Genomic DNA, 25,804 nt, shown 5'->3' with positions numbered 1-25,804 from the left:
CTTTTAATTCATGTACAAGACCAAATGTACCGTAGACAACTTAGACGTAATGTCCTCGGTAGTAGCGAGCTACTGTATAGTGTTATATTGTAGTTAACTATTTTGCCAGTTATTGAATCCTCACCAATTGCACATAGGCTATATTGTATCTACAGGGTACAGGCCTACAGGATACTGTAACATGTAGCTAGCACTATCCAATGTAGCCTACTGTACTGTACAGTAAGGGTGCCGATATTGACCAGTAGCCTACACAGCACTCGACACTCGTAAGGAAAGTTACAAAACTGTAGCTCTAGATAAAGTACCAATTACAAAACGTCATGTCACAGCATTGTACTAGATACACACTTATCAAAACATACCGTCTTAAAAAACACAATAGCCCCAGGAAACATTTATTTTGGCAGTTGGTCATCAAAGCCATGGGTTTACTTAGTAAGTAAGCTTTTTTTTCTGGGTCTGGGACGTTGGAGAGATTCAATGGTAGATAAAATGTCCCTTCACTTTGGCAATTCCAGCTAGACATCTCATGTACAGTAAAGTGAGATTTAGGTAGTTTTTCTGTGCTGGGAGGATGACTACTTTTATATGGCATGTGGATAGTCGGCCTATTAAAAAGATAGCTTGTAACTTGACAAACTATGTGTATTAGTATCATGTTAATTACAGTAGCAGAGTCATTATTAGTACAAACCAATGTTAAAAATCATGAACTGATTGGCCAAGACATGGTCAGTTTTCCTTCTAAAGGATTGTCTGTTCCAGCCAAGGGTCCTAACTTAACCAGTGTAACGGTCTGTGTCTTAGTACATTGTGCACATACAGTAACAAACAATTCAATCTTAATTTGTATAACAACAAAAAAACATGTTGTCCTTTTTTAGATGGTATGGAGGATTTGACTGGGAGAGTGACTATGAAGCTACCCCAGAAAAGAAGCAGGGACCTTGTCCTCAGCATCGACCTCGTCTAGGGTCAATACCTGCTGCTCCTCCAGTGCCAGGTCCAATGTCTCCCTTGCTGCCACCTTCTCCTCAACCTCTAAGCTCAAGTTCCATCTCTTTTCATGCACCTTCTTCCCAACCTCTAAGCTCAAGTTCCATCTCTTTTCATGCACCTTCTTCCCAACCTCTAAGCTCCAGTCCCGTCTCTCCCTTGCGAGCACCATCTCCTCAACCTCAAAGTTCTACACAGACTTATTTTAACCTAAATCTACAGAGTGGGGAGGTCTGGAAGAGATCAAATCCTTTGCACTGGGAAGCTTTATTACTGTTTTATCATTTGGCAGCTGGATAATATTTGATCAGTTCTTAAAATGTTACTGTAACTTTCATCTATGATTTGATCCATTTTATGTAAAGGGTGTTCAATCCTGGTTCTCAGCGTCCGCTGTCCTAAATGTTTTAGATGTTTCCCTACTCCAACACACCTGATTAAAATGAATGGTTGTTGTCAGGCATCTACTGAGTTTCATAACAACCCATTCATTCGAATCAGTTGTGTGTGAAACATCTAAAACATACAGGACAGCGGACCCTGAGGACCAGGATGGAACACCCCTGATGTACAGCCATGTCATGAAACTCAAATTCTATGAATCCTCTTTATTTTTGCAGTTGCTGAACTACAACAAATCAAGCATCAGCAGTCACAAATTACTGCAGTAGTCAACAGCCTAGCTGGGAGGGTGAAGAACAGTGTGTCCCAACCAGAGATGCCAGAGACCTTGCATTTCCCACTGAGTAGACTTGGAGATGTGACAGCACTTGAACATTGGCTTCAAGATGGCACAAATGCCAGGCTCAAACATAACATGGTATGATAAATTAATATGTCATATTTAATAGATTTTCAGGGTATGGTAACTAGATGGACAGATTAAGGGTGGTCCTTACAGACCAGTGGTTCCCAACCCTGGTCCTCAGGGACCCCTGTCCTGCATGTTTTAGATGTTTCCCTGGTCCAACACACCTGATTCAAATGAATGGTCATAAGCAGGCTTCTGCAGTGCTGGATAACTACCTATTCCTTTGAATCAGCTTTTTTCGGTTCCCTGAGAACCAGGGTTGGGAACCACAGTTTTAAGGGTTTGATCTCTCTTTCTTTCCTGTTTTGCGGTTCTGAGGTTCCTTATTTGCTGTTCCATAGAATTTGCTGTACAGATAACAAAATGATTTTCTTTCAAAATAGATTTCTGCTCTTGCAGCCATTGGTGGACATGATACGGAAAGAGTAACATGGAACATTCTAGCACATGTTTTCTGACTGTTGCTAAGAAGATAACTGGAAAAGGGTGAATGGAAAAATTACTTTTAGCCAGATGACGACAAAGGCTATGCTCCAACGTAAGTAAATTAGTAAAGAGATTCAATAGATCTATTTGTGTTGCATATGCTTATAATTCCATTTTAAAGCAATGACCATTCACCTGTAGGCTAACATTAACACTGTACAATTTAGTAATTTAGAAGACCCCTTTCTACAAAGCAGCCTAGGCTTCCAAAAGCTAAAGATACATTAACTAATTGAATAAATATTGAAGTAGAATATTTGTTGACATCGAGTTTGCAACCCAAACATTGTAAGACATTGATTATTTTATGTAACTTGTTTTGTTTAGGGTGCTTTACGAAAGTGTCATTCTCACTAAGTGCATCAGATGATGACATTTCAAGGCACGCCATCAGATGGTTTAATCTGACCTCTGACCGTGGAGGTGGTCGCAAAGAACGTTCCATGACCGCAGAGCATGCTGCAATACCAGGGGCCTCATGTATAAAAGATTGCGTAGCTTTCATACCAGAAGATGGCGTATGGCCAAAACTTTAAAAGTACCTACACAGAAATATTCACATGCATAAAACCGGTTGTACGCCAGGTCATGCCACCTTTCCTTTATAAACCACAATCAATGTGATATTGACCGCACATGAACGAGCTACTGACCCTGCCTTGCCTCCTCCCATAAATGCAAATAAACTATATACATGCGCTCCTGACGTAATTTCTTTGTCTGAATTACCGTATTTCTTCGAATAAACGCCGCCCTTGAATAAACGCAGCACCAAAAATGAACGTTATTTAATAAATGCTGCTGCGTTAATTCGAAGAAACACGGTAAAATGGCTAAACACGTAACAAAAAAAACATTCACAGACTTTGAGATCGAGGTTCTGACAACAGAGGTGGAGGCGAGAAAATGTGTCCTGTTTGGCGCCTGTCATCAGGTATTAGCGACAAAATAAAGTCGGCGGAGTGGAAAACTCACTATTTTCAACCTTTTTTGTTTTTACCTGCAGCACTCTGAAATTGAGCTAAATATAAAGTGCATTACAAATACTATTATTATATGGCCGTAAAGTCTGTGGGTTCCGAGAACCGGACCATGGCAGGAATTAAGAAGAAATGGTCTGAAGTAAAACTCGAAATTAAGAAACGAGTGGTGGTGCACTTGACAAGTTTATTAAACCTCAAGTTTATTAAAGCAATATAGTACGAGTGCTAGTGGGGTTGTTGAGGAATATACCACGGGTGGTGTTCGGCCGTAGCCACCAAGGCCGGAGGCCGAGTGGCGTAGGCAACACCATACCATATTGCTTTTATAAAACAATTTTATAGTCAACCAATTAACATTCAAACATAAAGTTATTGAGTAAAAACATGTTTATTTCGCCATTGTTTCTCCGCAACAAAAAAATGTTCCGTTGTCAACGTCAGAGCTATTAGCCCGAAAGCTAACGTTATGCTAGCAAGATTCAAAGGCAATAACATTGTGTACGGTTGACTAACAGTAAATATAATTTTACAGTATGTTTGACAAGAAGATTTGCTAGCTAACCAGCCATGTCACTATCCCAAACTCAATATCAAGATTTTCACGAACAAAGTATCGGCCATTCTAGTACTAGGCTACAGTACAGTACGGCCGCAACCTTTGGAGCGAGTTGAATAGCAAACGGATGTGAGATGACCGCATCAAAGTTTACATTTTCTCCAAACTGTAATTATAATTTGACAGTATGTTTAACGACAAGACTAGCCAGCTATCGAGCCATGTCATTGTCCCCAAACAAAATCAAGATTTTTAAGAAGAAAATAATGTGTAGAGTTGCTGCTACTGCTGTCGTGTCGGCCGCAGCCAATCTGAAATAGATAGACTAGCGAGGTGAATAGAGAATGGGATGTGAGATGAGCGTTTACGTGACACTGACACAATACATTCTGAAAAGAAACATTTTTCAAATACGTTATAATAAATATTGAAGTCACTCATTGTTGTAAATACAAGTTAGCTTGTTAAAGTCTTTCAAAATTGTAAATGGAGGCTTTGACCAGTCCCCGTTGTTATGGTTACTTATTTGTATCAACGCAAATGTTTCATCATGGAGTGATTATTTATTCGAGTGAAAAGTCAGAGTGGGTTGTTGTGGGATAATTCAACTCGTGGAACGTCTCTGGTCCAATCAGAAACAGCTATTAAAACCCAATTGTTTTATAACAGAAGTTATTAAATAGTGGCGGATTAAACAGTAGCCTAGCATTTTCCGTTTAGGTTTTGGTATTTTGATGTGATCATCCACATTAATGATCAAACTCTTGTTTTAATATTTTTTTTAATAGTTAACTTCATAGACTTATGAACTATAGTGGAAACGTTATTTTGTTATGTTTTTTTAGTTTCAGCACTTTTCAGTTAGAATTTGCCATGTTACAGAGACAGACAAGACTTTGCGGACGGTCCGCACATTCTCACATCTGCTCAAAAGTTTCTGTGATGGCCCGCACATTCTCACGTCAAGTACATTTTTATACATCACACCGTGTGCGTGAAAACCAGCGTACGCAAGCTTTTTGTGCGTACGCAACGTTTGTACATGAGGCCCCAGAATACTAATGTTGAGGACTATTTGTCATTTGTGAAATGTGTCATTTGTGAAATGTGTGTAATTTATTTGATAATTTTTTATGAATTTGTAACTTATTAATATAAGCCACCTTTTGGATTTTCATTTAACTTTTTTGGTTAAACACTGTACAAATTGATTCACACTTGAATTTAAAATATACATATATATATATTTCACTGTAGCCATAAATTTATTTTTTATATTTTATTAATTCAAATTTATTTTTATATTAATTCCTATTTATTTATAATAAAAGGTTGCATTTAATACAACTGGTTTTAATGAGTACAATTACACAACACTAACATTGTTTTATAGATTCTTGGTAAATGCTTTTATATTTTATATAAAAAGACATTGCTGTACAACAATGAAAACGCAGGGTTAAAACACAGATGTTAAAATACGATTGAATTTGTAATTTCTTATAGCATATTTAAATACATTTAACACACATCACCATCAGTAGCGAGCAAAAACTGGAACCGAAACAGATCTGGATCAGAGCGAATGCACAGGTCAAACGAAATACGGCAGATTTGTGTCTGAGCCGGGCCATTGCTGGCCTATATCTGTTTTAGATCCAGATTCCAGATCCGTAACGGTTTTGGCCCGTTGTGCATCTGGACCTCGGGCCAGGTCCGTTATACGCATCCGGTACGGATGTTGTAATACTTTTTGTTATCTGGGGAGGATGCCCACAAAGAGCTAAAATAGGCCTCCTCTTGCCCTCCATTTCTTCTAAAACATCAGTGACATCTCAACATTGATACACTTTCGCGACACAGATTCACGCAAATTTACAAAGACGCCAATGACGCGAATAGCTTGTATTTTGTTTGCATTGACTTTAAATTTAATCTCGCCGCGCAAAAAATATGCTTTGGGTTCGATGTGAACACAGCATTAACGTAGTAAGGAAAATAGAGAAATTCTGTTTTGTTATTTGAAGCGAATTTGCTTTCACAACAGATATTCAGCTGTTGCCAAAGGTGGATATTGTCAGCATGGATCAGTGAATTTTGTTCGGCTACATAGACTACTGCAAATATGGACTTTGACAGGTCTGCAAATGCCTTTGTAAGCAGAGATTTGTTAAAACGTTTGGTCAACAACGTTTTATCAAATTGAAGCAACACAGTTTTGCTAGGTGTTACTAGGTCCGTATAAACATTTGCAGACCATTTGCAGACTTAAGTCTTCCAGTTATTTTCCAGTTTTGCGGACTTCTTAGAACTTCTCTGGATCAAAAAGAACAGCGTATTTTTCTAATTATAATAATAGTATATAAGAAACATTGATGTGTTTACTGATGTAAAAACTGCCCGAACATGCAAATGTACAAGAGCTGTATGGTGAGTTACAGTGCGTGTCCACTACAGCGACACAAATCGCTTGCCTTCCCACAGTGTACCACACTCGTTGGCGTGTCGACAGATGAATGCAGAGTTGTAGTTCTCTAAAGTCACTTGTAGTTCGTATAACGTCATGGCAAAGTGTGCAGACTTGGGTTTACATACTCCCAATATCGATCAAAATACCACTTTTACATTCATAAAGCAGATGTAGCATGATGTTATCTACTATACACATTAGTTATGGCTCTTTTTTTTCTATATTTTATCCAGAGTGAAAGATGTTACAGTACGCGATCAGACGTGAACGACACTTATAGTGTGCAACGCAGTCTCACAATATCGAAAGACAACTTTTACACACATGATGCAAAAAATCCAATATACTAGCTAGATGTAGCATGATCTTATCCACTACTCACAATACTTCTTGTTTTGTATTTTATTCAGGGTAAAAGATTAAGTGTGCTTTCACCAGGGCCGGATTAACAAGTATCTGTGCCCTGGGCAACAAGGCTCAATGCTCCCCCTTTCTTTAAAATTGTCTTTTAGCACTCCCGTTTAACTGTTTATCCATCTTGCTACACTGCTTCTCCCCATAGAACGCTCTCCTCCAGCTGCAGCGCTCTTAAAGTCACGTGGCTTTTGCTTGCAGTGTCCGCGGCGTAGAGCTGGCAAGCCGCAAGGAGCATTTGTGCAGGCAGCTACTAGACTACACACGTGATTTAACATAATATTTTGATCGAATGAGTTGTAATAAAGTGCTCACATTCAGGAAAGTAATGACTGCGTTCATAACTTGGTACAACATTTTAGTTGACGTTGTCCAAGGCCCCTTACATGTCATGTGCCCCTGGGCAAGTGACCAGTTTCCCTAATGGTTAATCCGGCCTTGGTTTTCACACCTATTAGTTTGTTTGCTTGGTCCGAATTAGTGGATGAGTTGCTACTTTTTTGCATTTTTCATTAGGTCCGGTTAGTGTTCACACGGTCCTGTTTTAAGCAAACCAACATTTGTAATAAATAAATAAAAAAAACTGACGTTTGTAAAAAACAATGACACGCAGTCATACAGGTTGTTAATATATTGGACAGATTGTGTGAGGGAAAATCACTTCCTTGTCACGAACAACAATGGAGCAACAGCAGCCTATTGCAATTGCAATACTATCTTAAATGTTATGATTTGGTGTTGCACGACCACGTTTTTTGGGTTGCTTGTTGGTCTTTTACTTATCATATATTTTTTCGTCCGACGAGCTACCACTTTTCCATAGAACATCACTCACTTATGTATTGCAGCCTAAGCTTTTTTTTACTTTCAGCCGACAGTGGTCCATTGTGCAATAATGACCATTTATTTCAGTATATCACGAAATAATTGAATACCTCCCTATTCTTGTGTCTCCTCAAGTGTCTCTGCAATATGATCATCAGCCCATATTTGAAGAGCCTTAACTTCATCATTCCCCCACGTTTTCCTCAACTAATTTTGCTGCTAATGAGTGGCACGGCTGTCTCTGCCAAGTGTCAACATCCTTTTTCAACCCACAATGCACTAGTGATGGGAAGTTCGGATAATTTAACTGACTTGGTTCTTTGAATCTCGTACAGTAAAATGAACAAATCTTTTTTCGAGTCATTCGTTCATTTTAAGGCCCCCCCCCCTCCCCTCAGACGCATTCAGGACGCACGATATGCACTGTTTCGACCATAAATGACCATTGCACAGTCTCGCGCTTGCTCTAAATACAAAAAAAAACATTTTATAGCTTTTGCGGGCGTCCGGGACCCGCTATTGAAATGCGGGAGACTCCCGGAACTTCCGGGAGACTTGGGATGTCTGAACATTTATCATATTCTCATGTAGGCCTGCATGTAAACCAGAAGATATTATTTTAAAAGAAATTCCTGGATTAAAATAATGCATCATGACAGATTATATGATTCAAATGGTCATCACACACTAGCAGGGTTCTAAATTAACACCCGCCAAATGCGGGTTAAAATTCATTTTGGAGGGTGTTAATAAAAACTCACTAGCCAGTTTGGCCGGTGATACATGAGGCATTACGTGAATGATACATAAGGCTGTTCTCGGCATGGTTCTCGGTCATTTATCCCCCTGGCAGTACTTCCTGAGTTTCCAATGAACACTGTGCCATAATGGTACGTGATAACGTTTTATACGCCCATTGGCTGCGCGCAGTTGAAGTGAAACCGGCGCGAGAAACCGTGGAAACGAACGGAGTTTCCACCAAAAAACACAAGGAAGAAGTCAAATGAAGCATAACGGATCATAGGAGGTAATAAGAGCTAGCTAGTAAAGTAAAAAGTGAACTTAATGCGGCAGTGGTTAGGACAAAGTTCTGGGGGCGAGAAGAGGAACGAGGCATGGGATGAGGATATTGATAGCACTAGAGAAACGAAGAAAAGTTAATGTAATGCCAAATGTCTGACAGGTCGGGAATGGCTTGTGTTTGACAATGAAAATGTTGTCATGTTTTGTAAGGATTGCCGCATGTAGTCTACGCATAAGAACAATTATGTTGCTTACTGACACAGTCTAGTGTAATGTAAATACACTGTTCTTAATAAAGAGTATATTGGGTCAGTTCGCGCTGCAAATACACACAACACAACCAAATGGGCTACATAAACACGCTGCAAATATAGAAACGCGCTGCAAAAAGGAAAGCACGCAAACCCCGAAAACAAATGCAAACAGAAAAAAGCTGCATCCAGATAACACAACGGAACTGCTCCAGGCCTCTAGTAGGAGCGCTAAGTGGAAGAGCGTGATTTTCGAACCAGAGAGGGCAGATGAGAAGTTTGTTTTGAATAAGGGGACCAAAATCGAAGTAAAGAGGCAACGTAAAAAGATTAGTATTCATTTTTACATGTGCCCCTCCTCTTTTACAGTTTTTCAAAAGACTTACTTCGATGTTGGTCCAAACTTTTCATATGCTCTTTCTCTCTCGCTCCATGAGGCCGAAAATCAAGATGTCCCACTTGGATCTCCCCCTAGAGGCCTGGAGAACTTCCGTTGTGAAAACTGGATGCAGCATTTTTGGTTTGCGTGCTTTCGTTTTTGCAACGCGTTTATGTACTTCAGCGTTCTTGGTTTGCGTGCATTCGTTTTTGCAACGCGTATTTGCAGTGTTTATGTATTTGGTTGTGTTGTGCGTATTTGCAGCGCGTTTGCTGAACGCTACGCATGTGTTGTCAAATTAATTAAGATGTTTTCTTAATTTGCTTGTGTTTTGTCTATATGCATGTGTTTTCTTAGTTTGCAGCGCGTTTGCTCATGTCGGCCACCGTACATTTACAATAAATCAGGTGCGTTCGACATGGACTGCGGCTGCATGAAACGATCGGCGAGAGTAGCCGCTTGCAGTCGGGGAGGAGTTGAAAACGGCTCTGTGAAGTCGGACATTCCAGCTTCTCGTGGTTTGCTGCGTTGATGTCAGACATGGCCGATCAAGCGCTGTTTGCTTACTTTACTTTATTTATAATTTAATTTAGTCTTTCCGTTAGTGAAGAGGCTGACTAAAACTCTTTCTTCAACACATTTTTTATTCAATTAAACATTTTTTTTGTGTCCAAATATTCCAAAACACGCGTCAAAGTTGTCGTGTGTGAGTCTGGCCAATCATGAAATAGCTGTGTCGTCACTTGAACCCGGGCAGTTGCTCTTGAGAAAATGCGCTCGGCTACATAGCCGGCAGTTCTCGAATCAATCTCACGGTACTTTGATGGCGACGTCACAGTGACGTGTCCTCGGCGCCGTCTCAAGTCGGACAAAAAGTCTAACCAGAATGCACTTTTTCAAGTCAGCCGTCTGCAGCCGGCTGCGGCGCCGCATGAAGTCGGGTCATGTCGAACGCACCTACTGTGTCCTTACTTACATTTACATTTAGTCATTTAGCAGACGCTCTTATCCAGAGCGACTTACAGTAAGTACAGGGACATTCCCCCCGAGGCAAGTAGGGTGAAGTGCCTTGCCCAAGGACCCAACGTCATTTGGCACAGCGGGGAATCGATCCGGGAACCCTCTGATTACTAGCCCGACTCCCTCACCGCTCAGCCACCTGACTCCCTGACTACTTAGTCACGTGTTGGTGATTTCACATACCCTTGCATCATACTTCTGTGCTTCATTTTACTTCATTTTCTGTGTTTTTCATGCCAACAATGTTAATAAAATGATCAAATGCATTCAGTGATACTCATAATTGTTCTTATTTTAACCGGAAAGAATAAAAGAAGAAGAAACTAAAGTTACCAGCCAAATTGGCTGGTGATCAAAAAAGTTAATTTAGAACCCTGCACACTAGCATTTAATTATCACATCAAACAATTACACTGCAGTTAACTGTAAGTAAAGTATCAAAAAGTCAAAATAACGAAACCTGTAATTATTACTTGTGAACCAATATCATTCACATTTCACTAAACCTAGTCATGCAAAAGTGAACGAGGTAAACAAATCCTTTCTGTTTCCTCTTCTGAGCCTATAAAGGTCACATGAAAAATTATCAAAGACCCGATCTGCCGGGTATGAGTCTTTGGATAGTTTTTCACGTGACCTGCATAGACTCAGTACTGCTAGCAAGAGGAAACACACATGATTTGTTCATTTTGCCTCGGTCTTCGGGACAACAAAGTAAAAGACTACAATTGAAAAAGTGCCGTAAATTAAGCAATAAGAATTCCGAAGAACTCCGCTTCGCGTCGTGCCTAACAACTCCCCTTACCTGTTCTAAAATCAGCGTAAACCACGGCCTCTTGGGGCTTATTGCTTTTCTAAAACTGTTACTACAAATATTTGATATGGTTTCATCAATAAAAACAATTAGAAACAAAATAGTTTAAAAATAAACCGTCTTTCTTCCGCTACTACAAAGTATATTTCCTACATAAATCGTTGCCACGCAACAGCCAGATGGACATCTTTGCCGTCTTTTTCAATTTGAAATATTCGATGCGCAGTAACATGGAATGTTAAAGAATGGTATGAGGACAACCTGTGAGGTTATGCTGGATTTTACAACGGCATGGAATGCGATATAGCCAATCACAATCAAGGATGGGATCAGCAGTTTTAGAAGAGAAAGTATTATCTTGTCTTCTAACAATGCAAAATGAGTTATTTCAAGGGCGAGGAGGCTTTTGTAGCATCTGGTTCTTGTATCCTAGTCCATGACCGTATTTGCATGTTGCATGTGTGCAGTACACTGACTCAAGTTTACACTGCTCCCCAAAGCATAGAGAAGCGGAGAAAATAGACCGTTTGGACCGTCTATCCCGTTTGGATAGAGAACAGACTTTCCAATACAGCACTGGTATGCTAGTATCTGGAGGTTATTTGAGGTGACATGTTATTTGAGTTCATGTATGTGGAGAGTGGGAGTAGGGGGATGGGGCTGTTACATTACATTTGTGTGTGTTTTTGTGCCCATATGTGCGCATGTGTGTATAAATGGAAGCAGCAAATCTATTTTTTGAAATTATACCGTTGCCTCATTACAAAGTAAGACAATATTACAAAGGTACCACTTCAAGCCCTTCTTGCTCAAAATCATACCTATGAAACAAATGCTTATGTGATACAGATCAGATACTCTGATCAGATGTAATCAGATACTGTGTACTGGCTCTTTTTACAGATACTTTCTACCCTTTAACTCAGTGATATGAGGGAATTCAGTCTGCCCCACTTCAGACATATGCTGGGGGCGCTCTGTGTGTCTGCTGACAGTGAGCACTGATGCTGAATGACGTGTCCTCCTTTCTCTTTTTTATTGCTCCAGCATCCATGTTGAATAACTCTGATGTACAATATGCATCACATGATATAATTCACTCAGTTGGGGGTGTTCACAAGGAGGCTGTGAGGGCTCAACTGACTTGTTTTATTCCTCTCTCACTTTTTCTCTGCCTCTCTATCTTTCATTATTTCAAACTCCCTCTGTCTTTCTATTTCTCTCTGTACTCTATCTCTATTATCCTATCTATTTATTGCACTTCTCCATGTTTCTCATGTAGTTTACTTCCACCCCCTTCAGACATTGTTTTTGCTTTAGTCCACTATCTTTTTCTGTTATTCTATCCCTCTGCTTTTTGTTTGTATCTCGTCTCTGTATATTTTCTGTATTTATTAATTACATTTCTTGCATATTCTCTACCGAACTTTCCATCCACATACTGTGGGGTATGTATGATTCTTCCATTGATGTATTTCGCTCCTTCTTTTGCTGACACTTAGAATTAGGTCGGGCTCTCCTCAAATGCAGGCAACTCAGTGGCATTGGAACTTATCCCGTAAGGACTGAGTGTGTTTGAGTATGTGTGTATAATTGCACATCTTTATTCTATATTCATACAGTATACACCAATCAGCCATAACATTATGACCACCTGCCTAATATTGTGTTGCCGTGAAACAGCAGTGCCGGGGCCACTGAAAATCTTGGGGTTGCACACCAAAATCAAAAACCATAACTGTATATTAGAAATTTTATTATGCTGTTGTTGTTGACAAGACGTTAACATTCGGGGCTTAGCCCAAACTTAACAGGACCTTGAGTAGGCTTTCTTTGACCTCAGATAGGGACATCAACAAAGAAAGCGAGTGTTGCAGGCCCCGGCTCAGGAGGCCCGGCTGGCAGATTACTACAGCAGAAAAGAAAAGAGACTGAGAAGACGGGTCTGAACTCTCACAGCTTCTTCATGAATGTGTCTTTATTTTTAACAAATCAATTAATCTCAGTTTCAACACAGTTAATTTTCATCAATAGCAACAAAATATTATTATAATTTTTAACAGGCAAGTTAGAATAGCCTCCAATCTTCCATAAACTTTATAACCCCCCTTATTTGCCAAGCGTGCCAAACGTGGTTGGTAAGCAGCATTGTATACCTTTAAAGGTGCTGTAAAGCAAATTCCATGATTTGCTTCTTGGTACTTTATATACATGTGAAATTTGTTGCTGAAAGCATGTGCAAAGCGTGAAAACTTGGCGCACTGAAATGCGGAGTTAGACCATTGAACACTTTCCCAGCCATTTTCAGCTCAGGTTTTGGACAGGCGGGGTAAAACCCAACCAATCTACGTCACAGCCACTTATCTACATCAGATCAGACGGTTTATATAACCTGCATTCTGTTACTCAGCTGGTACGATGCAAAGACAAAGTAACTAACACGAAACACTCAGAGACTGCAGGTAGGTCTGTTCTGAAATCTGCAATTGATTTAGCTAGTTGTTGTTGTTGTTGCTAAATTCAATTAATTCGAGGGGGCAGAGCTTCAGCTCCTTAAGGCTACATGCCCCCCCAATATCAAGCAGAGAAGACTGCTGATTTTCTCATGATTTCAAAGCCTAATTTAACATACTTGTCAGTGTTTTTTTGTTCATTCGAAGTGTCATTCGAAGTTGGATGGGTACAACACATTCTTCTGTGGTGTGATAACTTAAAACTAATTTTCAGGTCTGCTTTAATGCCACTTTAAACACTTCACTAACTTCTTGAACATTAAAAAGTACATGCTTTGTTCATTAACATAAAATATATTAACTTGTTACCTTCAATTCACCAACCGCATAAAATGGATATTATAAACCAAAGGTCAAAGTACTACTGAAAACAATTACACCCAGCGTACTCCCCCAGTTGTTATTGCTTGTAAGTTATGTATGTTGTCACATTTTTACAAATTTTTTCAATAAACGTTTAGGTTATTTACCTGTAGACAGAGTAGAAAATAAAGAGACGGAGAAGACGTTTGTTCTCTCACAGCTAGCACCTTTCTCCAGTTCTTTCAAACAGATCATCTAGAGAGGCGTTAGCAATAGGCCAGACTGCTATTAGTTCTTTGGGTTTTTTTCGGAATCTTCCCTTCTAATCTGACTACAGCTAGTCTAGCTAGAGTCATTTGCAAAGTAAAGTATGTTGATGTCATTCGTACCTATGCTAGAGACAGGAGACGTTAGAATTGCTAATAACTGTTAGCGACAAAATCATTCTGTACTGTAGCCTACTTACAACTTGCGGTTGTGATGAGCGTACGGTCGGAACAGCACATCTTTTCAGGTTCAGCTTCTTGGCAAATCCTGCTTGAAATTGTCCAAGGTTGTCAAAACTGTCTTGGGTGAAATGTTCAGAGCAAATGAATAATTGAGTGTCGAACTTCGCCGGGATCTTCTCATAGACAAACAGCAGCCATGCCTGTCGAATGTTTGGCTCCTTGGGAAGACTATAAGTGTTAGCCTTCCCTGTACAGCCTGGAACACAGCATTTACGACCGTGGTCCATTTTCAATATCCTTGTTATACTTCAAAACGTTATTCTTTGTAATTGCTTAGAAGTAGCCTACACAGAGCAGCGCGCAGCTAAACTAGCATTGGAGATCTACGCTACCTCGGACTGGGCAAGAACACCAGTGAGTGGGCTGGTCTGGATGTACATTTTGGGGCGTGACAAAGATACAGACCAGAGCCAAAAAAGGCGGTCCCCGGACTGACGTCAGTCCGGTGGCTTTGTTGAAAAACATTTTGAGAATTGCATAGGAAAGACGTGTCAATGGACTTTGAGGTTCACTGTATGTTCATTTTACCCACCGAACCCATTGTTTTTCAACTATGACAAGGTAAAATCGGTTTGGCAATCAATCGCCCCTTGAAGATAATTTGTGCCAAACTTGCTTATTGCAGTGCCACGTAGAGGTGAAATGGCATGACTTATTTTGGACCTCTTAAGAACAGGGTCCCTAATCCCTATACCAAATTTGGAGTCAATGCAGTAAAGAGGTGCTGAGATATGACCTCACTTCATTTATGGTGACTTGGTTGATGACTTTGATTGGCTGTTCCAGTCAAAAGGTTTAGAAAATCAAAAACATGTCAAGTCATTTGTGAGGCTTGGTCTGAAGATGATCTGTGACAAATTTGGTGAAGATTGGACAACTTTATAGGAAAGGTAGAGAAAAAACGTTATATTCATTCAAAATGGTGGCCACATCAATTTGGCTGGTATCACAAGTTAACATGTGTCAGACATGGGATCTACTAAGATATCATGAGACAAAGGATCACTTAAATAAGCCAAACAAATCAACAGTAATTGGTCAACACACAATCCTGCCTATTGTAGTGCCCCCTAGAGGTCAAATTACATTACCTGTTTCAGACCTCTTAATAAGAGGGTCCTGGGTCCTTACACCAAGTTTGGAGTCAATGCATCAAAGATTGCCTAAGCTATGACCTTACTTCCCTTTTTCCAGATCAGTTGCTCAAATTGATTGGCTGTAACTAACAAACGGTTGCGAAAATCAAAAAACCATGTGATGTATTTTGTGAGGCTTGGTCTGAAGATGATCTGTGCCAAATTTGGTGAAGATTGGACAAACTTTATAGGCGAGGTAGCGAAAAAACGTTATATTCATACATTCAAAATGACGGCCCCATCAATTCAGCCACATCAATTTGATTGGCTGTAACTAACAAACAGTTGCAAAAAATCAAAACGCCATGGGATAACTTCTGTGAGGCTTGGTCTGAAGATCATCTGTGGCAAGAAGAAGATTCAACGAGAATTGTAGGAGGAGTACGAAAAAGCGCTTTTCCATAACATTCAAAATGGCGGAGTATCTATATAACTGGGTATGACGTGTCATACGTGTCGTTCGCTGCTTGGCCAACAATAATAATAAGAAAATGAAGAAACAATCAGAATCAGAAAGGGATTTATTCGCCATGAACGTTTGCACATACAAGGAATTTGCTTTGGCAGGAAGGTGCATACGATAAACATATAGGAATCTTAAATTTAAATATGTGGTCTAACTATACTAAAGATACATAACTAGCAATATTAAGTGGAATAAAATAAAAATAAAATATACAATAAAATATAAGTTGCCAATTTACAATATAAAATACAATATAAAATACAAATATTACAGGAATTGAATGTAGTGCAAAATGCAAATAGTTTTAGACCTGAAGTCATTAAAGTCAGAGTGAACTCTTGGCCTTGTTGAGGAGGCCAACAGCGGAAGGGAAGTGTTTGTGTGGCGTGAGGTTTTGGTCCTGATGTACCGCAGCCTTCTGCCGGAGGGGAGTGTTTGAAACAGGGAGTGACCAGGGTGGGAGGAGTCCGCCACAATCTTCTTCGCTCGTCTCAGGGTCCTCGAGGTGTGCAGGTCCTCGAGGGAAGGCAGATTGCAGCCAATCACCTTCTCTGCAGTGCGGATGATAAGCTGCAGCCTGCTCTTGTCCTTGGCAGTGGCAGCAGCGTACCAGATGGTGATGGAGGAGGTGAGGACAGACTCAATGATGGCTGTGTAGAAGTGCACCATCATTGTCTTTGGCAGGTTGAATTTCTTCAGCTACCGCAGGAAGTACATTCTCTGTTGTGCTTTCTTGGTGAGGGAACTGATGTTCAGTTCCCACTTGAGGTCCTGGGAGAGGATAGTGCCCGGGAAGCGGAAGGACTCCACAGTGTTGACTGGGGAGTCACACAGGGTGATGGGGGTGAGTGGGGCTGTGTTCTTCCTGAAGTCCACAACCATCTCCACTGTCTTGAGAGAATTGAGCTCTAGGTTGTTCTGGCTGCACCAGGTCACCAGGTTGTCCGCTTCCCACCTATAGTCGGACTCGTCTCCACCAGAGATGAGCCCAATGAGGGTGGTGTAGTCCGCAAACTTCAGGAGTTTGACGGACGGATGGCTGGAGGTGCAGCTGTTGGTGTACAGGGAGAAAAGCAGAGGAGAAAGGACGCAGCCCTGGGGAGATGGTACAGAGGTACAGCTGACAAAGAAGTGATCTGTGTAGTGGGGTTACAGAGGTTAAGTTAGTTATACAGTTACGTGTCAGGATGAGATTGAGCTGTTTTCCTGCCTTGTGGGTAGCCGGTGTGTTCAGCAGCGTCAGGTCGAAGGAAGTCAGGAAAGACATGAATTTGACGGCCTGCTTACCTTCGAGGTGGATGTTGAAGTCCCCAAAGATCATCGACGGGGTTCCGTCATTGGGAGGACGCTGAGGAGCATGTCCAACTCCTCCACAAAGTCGGCTGGTGGACCTGGTGGGCGATAGAGGACAACTAAGAATGCTTTGATAGGATCAGTTAGCATCACATAATGATGTTGAAATGATTTGGCAGTGACAAATAGTGGGGTGGATGTGTATTTAAGATGTGAAAAGAGGAGCAAACCTATCCCACCATCTCGCCCGGTCGAGCGGGGTGAGTGAGAGAACGAGTGTTTGACGGAGAGAGCAGCTGGAGTTGCGGTGTTCTCTAGGCGAATCCATGTCTCTGTCAGCGCAAGGGCATGAAGAGAAGCATGGGATGCAAACACTGGGATAAAGTCTGCTTTGTTTACATTTACATTTATTAATTTAGCAGACGCTTTTATCCAAAGCGACTTCCAAGAGAGAGCTTTACAAAATGCATAGGTCACTGATAATAACAACAACATAGCCCCAAAGCATCGCGGGTAGCCAAAACAAGAAGCACACATTGTGAACAACCAAAAAATAAGTGCCAAAGGGAAGAGCCATAAGAGCATGTAGTTAAGCAAGTTTCAATTAGACAACATGAATCTCTAAGTGGAGTCAGGTGGCTGAGCGGGTAGAGCATCGGGCTAGTAATCTGAAGGTTGCCAGTTTGATTCCCAGACGGTCCATGATGTTGTGTCCTTGGGCAAGGCACTTCACCCTACTTGCCTCGGGGAGAATGTCCCTGTACTTACTGTAAGTCGCTCTGGATAAGAGCATCTGCTAAATGACTAAATGTAAGTGCAAGTGTAACTGTAGAAAAAGTAAAAATAGAAATAAGATTAACTAAAATATAATATTTTGCAGCGAATACAACAGTTACCACTAACCAACAAGAGCAACAGGTCTCTAAGCAAGAGTCATTGTGATCCTTGAGGAAACTACCATTGGGTTCAGCAAACCATTCCTAAGTACCGTTGTACTCCCGGAACAAGTGCGTCTTGAGCCTTCTCTTGAAGGTGGACTGTCTCTGATGGAGGTGGGGAGTTGATTTCACCACTGGCGGGGCCAGGCAGGAGAAAAGCTTGTGTTGGGACCGGGCGGTCTTGAGTGGTGGGACCACACATTGTCTGAAGAAGACCGAAGGTGGCGGGTGGGGGTGTAAGGCTGCTGGAGAGACTTGATGTAGTCGGGTGCAATCCCGATCACTGCTCGGAAGGTCAGTACCAGGGTCTTGAATCTGATGCGGACCGTGATGGGTAGCCAGTGTTTACAGCAGACTGTTAGTTCCAGAGCCCTAGAAAGGAAGAGGACAGGTGGAGAAGATCTGGATAGGTAGCGAAGGTTAAAAGTGGACCATGTATTCTTTGTAACGTCTATGGCTGTGAGTGGTGTAATGAACGGTAATGCTGAAGAAACACATGCTAGCTCTGAACAGTAGGGTGCATCAAATTTGAATGGTAAATTTGTGTCAAAATATCAATTTGGCTGGCATTGTGTTTTGTTCCAATTAACATAAAAATTTATTTTGCAATGTTTTGAAGAATTCCATTGAGATTTAGGGGTGCCATCTAACACATGAACTTTGGCGAAATTTCAAAAAGTGCAACTGTTTGTGTAATTGCCAAAAGTTTGACCGGGAAATGTTGAATACAGTCCACTCATTGACCACGTTCATTGCATGGACTTTGACCTCACTTTTTTTGTATGCAGCTTTGGCCGCCCATTCCTTCACATCACGAGACATAAATTCTGGATCAATGTGCAGCTGGTGCATCCCAAACCAGCAATCCTTATTGGCGAGGTCAGCCAAGCTGGTGGTTGGCAAGAGGGTGGGGAACTTTGGCTTGCCAAAGCCAGTGCCAAAGCGCTGCTCAGGGATGTGCATGGGGAGATCAGCGGGTCTTGTGCTCCAAGATCGCTCTGGCAAGTGCACGCTCATCATTGGGCACCTTGCTGCTGAAGAGAGCCAGGGGTAGCATCTCACCTGTCAGGTACCAGCGATGCCTTTCCAGCGCCTTGATGCCTCATGCTGCAATGCCCTCATCTACAACCTTGTATGCCTGCAGGTGGTGGTGGAGTGTCAGGTCATTCCAGGCAGCATCTATAGCTTTCTCGCAGGTCAACCACCACTTTGCATAGATGTGTGTAATGAAAATGGCAAATGCCCAAATCTTCGGCACCTACTGCCATGTGGTGATTGTGCCTTGTGGAAGCAATGCGATGTGCTGCTCCATCAAAGCCAGCTTGAGAGTACAGAGCAGCTTGGCCATCCATCGTGCCTTGTGGAGCGCTCCCGGTCATTGGAAGGTCACTGCAGTCTGCTCTTACAGTTACATTTATTAATTTAGCAGACGCTTTTATCCAAAGCGACTTCCAAGAGAGAGCTTTACAAAGTGCATAGGTCACTGATAATAACAACAAGATATGGTGCTCTTCACCATATGCATCCAGAAACACAAGACACAGCTGCACAAAGTCACTGAGGTCGTGGTCAGTGACTTATTTTGCGCACCCGACAAGTTCAGCACATAAATTGTCCAGGAGTGGTTGCTCGGTATTGCCAGGAATGTAGCGGGACCATTGGCTGCTGGATTCTTGTGGTAACAGGTTAAATTTCTCTCTCAGATGTGTGCACAAGGTACATTACATTTACATTTAGTCATTTAGCAGACGCTCTTATCCAGAGCGACTTACAGTAAGTACAGGGACATTCCCCTGAGGCAAGTAGGGTGAAGTGTCTTGCCCAAGGACACAACGTCATTTTGACACGGCCGGGAATCGAACTGGCGAACTTCAGATTACTAGCCCGATTCCCTAACCGCTCAGCCACCTGACTCCCTCTACATTGTCATGAGTCCTGCAGCAACTTGCATTTCAACAGGGCAATGAACACTCCACATGCCTCATTGGTCTGCTTCTTATACGCCGGGACACCAAGCAGTTTTAGCCGCTCTGCATCTCCAACCACCAGAAGCTCCTCCAACTGGCGCACATTGCTGAGCATCGGTGTTAACTTGCTGTCCCAGTGTAGGGTGCACAATTGAGGTGGTGTCCACTGCTTGTGCTGTTCCTCACTGATTGTGAGGAAACTCACCTCACTCACCTGTCACTCACCTCAAACAGAAAGATCACCTCAGTTTTCTTGAACTGTAGTATTGTTTACCTCAAATCTCCATGGCGACCATTGAGCACTGTTTAGCACTTTATGCAACAAAAACAGATATGCGGTGAACCCCTAAATCATCATGTCCTGGAAAAATATTTTACGTGTTGTTTCTACATATATTGGAACACTTTTAGCACCCAGCCATATCAAAATTCAAGAATTGTGTTTTTTGATGCACCCTAATGAACAGTGTTGGGGAGTAACGGAATACATGTACCAGCTTTACGTATTCACATTTACATTTGTGCATTTAGCAGACGCTTTTATCCAAAGCGACTTCCAAGAGAGAGCTTTACAGAAGAGCATAGGTCACTGATCATAACAACGAGGTAGTCCCAAACATTGCAAGCAGCCAAAACATGAAGCATACATTGTGAAAAAACTAAACAAGTGCCAAAAAGGAATACCCATAAGAGCATGCAGTTATACAAGTTACAAATTAAAACAACATGAACCACAAAAAAGTGCAGGACTGTACCTGTAGAAGAACAAGTAACAGTAAAAATATTCCACAGCGAGTACAAGACTTAACTTCGTTATAACTAACCTACAAGAGCAACAAGTCACTCAATAAGAGTCATTGTGATCCTGGAGGAAACTAACAACAGGTCCAGCCAAGCATACTATATGTACTGCCTTAAATATATTAAGCCGCAGCGGACAACGATCCTCTAATTATGTCAACAAAGCGGGTCTCGCTACATCAAGTACTGGAAACTAAATAAATAGCTAGCTATTATTTAACCTATTTAGCTACTAGTTCCTACTACTAAGTTACCTAAACTAAATAGATGGAAACAAACTAACTACTTACAGTTTAGATGACAGTCACAAAGTACACTCAGCAAAGACACTATGCGCTGATTCCTGGCAGTGTTCTCTCGTAGTTGAGCTCTCAGATCTAATGATTTGCAAACTCACAACCCCTTCCCACAAAGATGACGACATTCGTAGTTTGGCTATGTACGAGCTATGTGTGTTTTAAACACTTCAGATCTGAGAGCTGCGAGAGAACACTGCCAGAAATCACATGACTTGCAAGTTTGAAATATGTGGGCATATGTTTAAAATGTGGGTGTTTCATACTTGTTAGGTGATCCAAAACTTGGGATCCAGTAAATGGCACACTTTTTGGTCATGCATGCAATAAAAGAAATTACGCTTCAATATATTTGTGTTCGTTTTTATGGTACAATAAAGTTGTTTGCAACTAAAAGCGATTTTAGAAGGAGAACAATTAGAGATAAGTGTGTTCTTGCAATGACTTCTGGGAAATCAGATGCGTTCTCGCTGATCAAATCACCATATGATGCATTCTTGATAAAAGGGGCGGATCAAGAGCACTTCCGGGTATTTTTGGCGTTCTTGGTGACTTGTCTCATGTCTAATAAGGGGAGAACTGCCACTCTCGGGAAACATCCGGCTTCTGAACTGGTTGCAGTTCCAGGGCGCTCACAGGCGAGTGCAGAATGAATGGAGGTCTATGGAGCTATACTCCTCAAAATCCACCTTTCTCAGGATATAATTTTTTGTCTAGTAATTTGAATGTTGCATTCGAAAGGGGAAGCAAACAAAATACACACTGCTGGGTGTTAGATTTTTTTAAAGTCGCTTTTTGGTTCTAAAAAGCCTTTAAAAATGTCAATGACATCATACAATCAGCATTCATTAAAAGAATGCTAGCGTGTTATGGGCAACAACGACTCACCCTGTAAGAAATCAAAAGGACATAGGTACTTGTTCATTCAACTTTCGACTTATAATCCATGCTGAACTTTCAAAAACTAAAATAAAATCTGAGATTTCTCAACGACAATCAGGTGAAAGAGACAAATTTAGCCGTCTAGTTCCATAGACTCCCATTCATTTTTTACTTGCCCGCGAATACCCCGAGTGGAACTCTGGTGGAACTGAAACCAAATTTGGTACAATGGGGCTTAATAGGAGTGGACAGGCTCTCCGTAGACGGGCTCTGCTTGTGTTCTAAAGGATTGGAACCATACTTGGGCAATGAAAGATGACGTCAAACGAGTTTGCAAGAACACAAGAACAGAGAAAAACGTGGATTGATAATTAGCAAATGTTTAGTAAAGTCGGCATGATGACGTGTCTTTGTCTGACACTTTGAACTGCCCACGTTTGCTGCATTTATGAAGCGCCGTGCCTTAATTCGCGCTGGTTGGTATTTGATCTCATCATTAAAAACTAGTGCTGTCAAACGATTAAAATATTTAAGCACGATTAATTGCATTAATGTCATAGTTAACTTGCGATTAATCGCAATTAATCTATTCTAAATGTCCCTTAATGTCTTTTTGTCCTATAATTTTTTTTCATTTTAATGCTCTTATCAACATGGAAAATTAGATCGGATTGCTTGGTGCAAATGTGTATTTGCATCAGCTGAGTGCTTGGCCATCAAGTTATATTTCAGACTGGACGTGCTGCGATGATAGCTAAGTTCACAACGACAAAACACACAGATCACTTTGGTCTCGTCAATGGCACCAATTGGCAACTTTTTAAAAGTAAACTTTCCATTCAGAATCGAATTGGCATCCATTTCGGCGTCTCGCGCTCGCCATCCACTCAAAAGGTAATGTTAGCCTACTACTCCTTAGCCGGCTCGCAAGCCCAAACATGTGTGTGCGGCGTGCCTGTTGTTTTGCCTCCGGTCTAGCTATATCCGGTGTGGTGTTGTCGTTTTTCTAACGTTAGTAGTTGTTGCAACAGCATGTGAAAAAAAACTCAAAAGTTTGCTAGGCCAAAATAAATCTTGCGATAAAAAAATATTAATTATAAAAATTTTAATCTTGCGATAAAAAAATATACGCCATTAAAATGGGTTTGCGTTAACGCCGTTAAGTTAGAGTAAGCACAGGGGACATTCCCCGAGGCAAGTAGGGTGAAGTGCCTTGCCCAAGGACACAACATCATTTGTCACAGCTGGGAATCAAACCAGCAGCCTTCTGATTAATAGCCGGATTCCCTAACCGCTCAGCCATCTGATTCCCTTTTTTACAGTGACCCCACCACAGAAACATACTTACAACTCTCAAAATCACACATTTGTGTATGTTACAGTTCCTTTATGTTCCCAGTTCCCTCTCCCTGGGCTTTTTTCTGTGACGTCAAAAGGGAAATTTCATAGTCTGACTTTTAGCTGTCCTTCCATGGACCCCAGGAAGAATAGCTTCAGCTTATGCTGGAGCTAATGGGGATCCAAATAAAACAAACAAACAATACATTCCTATTTTATTCAGTCTGACCTTTCCCTCGTGTACAGCCTATCTGTCCAAAAGGCTTAGAGGTCTCTGTACTTGTACTTGTCCTCAAATAACTTGTTTACCCCCCCTCCCCCGTACCTCTCTCTCTCGCAATTTTCCCCCAGTCTGTATCTGTAACTGTAGCCTGTGTTTTTCTTGCTCCTTCCCTCACTCACTCCCACCCTGCGATGTATAGATGGCTCATTGATCGCACAGACACACTGAGCAACCCAGCCCTTTCATCATTGATGCTCCCAGCTCTCTATTCATTCTATCCAGCTGCAGCAGTAACACTTGTTGAATACAACACTGAATCAGACAGAGCAAGACAGACAAAGGGAGAGAGAGAGAAGTATGAAGAGTACGAGAGAGAATAGAAACTGAGAAATGAGATACATATGGATCAGTAAAAAAATATAAGATAAATAAAGAGAGGTAAAGAGATGGAAGATGCTTAGAAAGAAAGTGACACTTGGAGAAAGCATCAAGGTGTTTTTTCTCTCTCTTCTTTTCTGGAACTGTCTGTCTGGGGTTTTGAGAGCTTCATGGTGTGACCTTGATACTTCCTGAATCTCCTTTCCAAAGAACTGGCTTGTACAGGTCAGAACTATCTGGAGTTTGAGTGGGGGGAGTGCGAGGGTGGAGGAAGATGGTTATGGGTTCATTCAGGATCTCTGTGTGTGTGTGTTGTTTTTGTATGTGCATGCCAGTGTGTGTGTCGGCTCAGTTTAGTCTTACTGATTGCGTAACATTGTGTAACTGTGGCTAGTGTGTGCAGGCATGTCTGTATGAGGCATATGAAGGGGGTGTGGGGAATGTTTTTTTGTTTATATTCCTGGAAGCCGTTTTGCAGCATTGCTCAATAATAAAACTGGCATGTGTCGATGGACAGTAAACAACATAGATAAGGTTCAGGGAAGGAGGTGTGCAAATACTGTGTGTCTGGGGTCCAGAAAGGCTAGTGGACTGTGGATTGTCAAAGGAGCTAACATTTAGTTGCTAGCAGGCATTTCAAAAGAACTTTTTGTATAAACTTGTTTCCAATGAATATTTCTGGTTTACTGGGTACAGGTCGGTAGCGGCTGGTGACAAAAGAAATTGGTGGAGGACAGGAGGAAAACCCACCCACTGTGTCATGTTAAATTACACTAATTGGCTACTTATCTCTACTTATGTTCAAATTATGTTATGTTCTTATGTTCAAATGTAGCAATAATTCAACTAGCAACCTAATGCAAATTTACTTTACAACTAATGTAAGGTAATGCACCCAAAGTTGATACCCATCTTCCATAAGGAACAAAATCGTATTATCAGATACAGGGCTCTCAAGTTTTGAAGACAGGCAAGAGTGACATTCTCTCTCTCCCCCCCCCACACCCCCCGTCAGGGGGTCAAAATTAATTAATTAATTGCTTTTTACTTGACATCTTTGAAAGGCAGCAATGATTAATACATCCGTGGCCAGGATATAATAATAAAATGTGATATTATTTTAGAAGTCTGAGGAATCGGGCCTCTTTACGTCTCGCACTGGGTTCGATCCTGCCACCTCTGGCATCCCAAGCGCCGCCACTACCAACTACGCCAACGAAAAGCTGGATATGAGATGATGCGGGTGGCCTTTTACTTACGTAGCTGATGAGTGAGTTTCACCGATATACACCGGCTACATCTAAGAACTACTTGTTCTGAGCAGGTGTTGTCAGTGAACAGGCTGTAAAACTGTTGGTTAAGAGACTTGTGAAAAACTGATGCTAATTATCTGGGAAACATTTTTTAACAGCAGTCAAGTTGTCATTGTTAGTGTCAAACAAGTTGTGAATTTGTTGTAACATGCTGTAAAACAGGAGATCATGGCTATGCTCAAAGTGATGCTCGAGCTCCAGCGGTTTGCTTTGTAGGTGAACAAAACTTTCGGAAGACGTAGCAGAATCACGAAAAATTACAGGATATGCTATAGGTTGTTGCATTAAATCTTACCCAGATACAATGGTGCTATTTTCCGATTGGTTATTGTATGGACCCTTTCTTTTTTTTTGATTGGCTGATAAGTGACAGGCTCGACTAAGAACTGAAGTGGGGCTGCCAGAGGAATTTTGTTT

The 25,804-nt window shown here is 41.3% G+C and overlaps 1 protein-coding gene across 4 annotated transcripts in view; it reads left to right on the top strand.

The window, feature by feature from the left end:
* Window positions 1-25,804, top strand: part of LOC124466276 (nucleus accumbens-associated protein 2) — a 148,193-nt gene that overhangs the window by 66,027 nt on the left and 56,362 nt on the right. Inside the window, exons 2-4 of one of the 4 annotated variants that reach the window (XM_047018060.1) lie at window positions 888-1,006; window positions 1,620-1,819; window positions 2,194-2,348. The exons of 2 other annotated variants lie outside the window; for them this stretch is intronic. The gene's annotated coding sequence lies outside the window, so the exon portion shown is untranslated. The remainder of the gene's footprint in view (window positions 1-887; window positions 1,007-1,619; window positions 1,820-2,193; window positions 2,349-25,804) is intronic. One more of the 4 variants, XM_047018061.1, reaches the window with a different exon arrangement.

The sequence above is a fragment of the Hypomesus transpacificus genome, unplaced genomic scaffold (genome assembly GCF_021917145.1).
Source record: "Hypomesus transpacificus isolate Combined female unplaced genomic scaffold, fHypTra1 scaffold_89, whole genome shotgun sequence".
Taxonomy (NCBI): Eukaryota; Metazoa; Chordata; class Actinopteri; order Osmeriformes; family Osmeridae; genus Hypomesus; species Hypomesus transpacificus.
This window is presented reverse-complemented; position numbering and strand designations above follow the sequence as displayed.